Here is a 1,035-nt window from a genome sequence, read left to right on the forward strand (position 1 = left end):
TCAGCTCTAACCTACAGAAATCCTTTAAAGGAAGCTTATGTTCCAACGTTATGGTCAAAGTCCATTTTGTTTTATGGTTGCTTTCTAAGAAGGCTGGACACGAGTACTATATTTCTATCAGACTACATCATTACTATTAGTATATATGGCAAAATACAGTGAAACTTATTTCAGGATTCATGCATGTATGGTCAATTCAGCATTCTTTTTTTTATTTATGTTTATTCATTTTTTGAGAGAAAGAGAGAGAGACAGAGTGCCAACATGAGAGGGGTGGAGAGAGAGGGAGACACAGAATGTTAAGCAGACTCTAGGCTCTGAGCTGTCAGCACAGAGCCCCATGTGGGGCTCAAACCACAAATGATGAGATCATGACCTGAGCCAAAGTCGGATGCTTACTGGTTGAGCCACCCAGGTGCCCCTAGATCGAGTATTCTTAAACAATTTTTTTTCACTATAATATCAGACATTCTCAATTCATATTCACTTTTTTTTTTAACATTTATTTATTATTGAGAGAGAGAGAAAGAAGGAGAGAAAGAAAGAGAGAGAGCTTGAACAGGGGAGGGGCAGAGAGAGAAGGAGACACAGAATATGAAGCAGGCTCCAGGCTCTGAACAAGCTGTCACCACAGAGCCTGACGCAGGGCTCAAACTCACAAACCATGAGATCATAACCTGAGCTGAAGTCAGATGCTCAACTGACCAAGCCATCCAGGCACCCCTCACATACACTCTTTTATCAGAGTTCTCAGTGATTTCCTACTGATGCTGAAATTTCCACAATGTGACCAGTAGGGAGGCTCCTTCAGTTGATCTAAATAGTCTTCAGACTTGACATAGTATTTCTTTTTTTTTTTTAATGTAGGATTTTTTTTCTTTTTCTTTTTCTTTTTTTTACAAATAGTTTATTGTCAAGTTGGTTTCCATATAACACCCAGTGCTCATCCCCACAAGTGCCCTCCTCCATGCCCATCTCCTCTCTCTCCCCCACATCCATAAGTCCTCAGTTTGTTTCTCAGTATTCATGAGTCTC

The 1,035-nt window shown here is 40.3% G+C and overlaps 1 long non-coding RNA gene across 1 annotated transcript in view; it reads left to right on the forward strand.

The window, feature by feature from the left end:
* Window positions 1-403: 403 nt before the first annotated feature.
* Window positions 404-1,035, forward strand: part of LOC120246780 — a 25,205-nt gene continuing 24,573 nt past the window's right edge. Inside the window, exon 1 of the long non-coding RNA XR_005532138.1 lies at window positions 404-415. This is a non-coding gene — a long non-coding RNA (uncharacterized LOC120246780). The remainder of the gene's footprint in view (window positions 416-1,035) is intronic.

Source organism: Hyaena hyaena, unplaced genomic scaffold (genome assembly GCF_003009895.1).
Source record: "Hyaena hyaena isolate Hyena2069 unplaced genomic scaffold, ASM300989v1 scaffold_482, whole genome shotgun sequence".
Classification (NCBI taxonomy): Eukaryota; Metazoa; Chordata; class Mammalia; order Carnivora; family Hyaenidae; genus Hyaena; species Hyaena hyaena.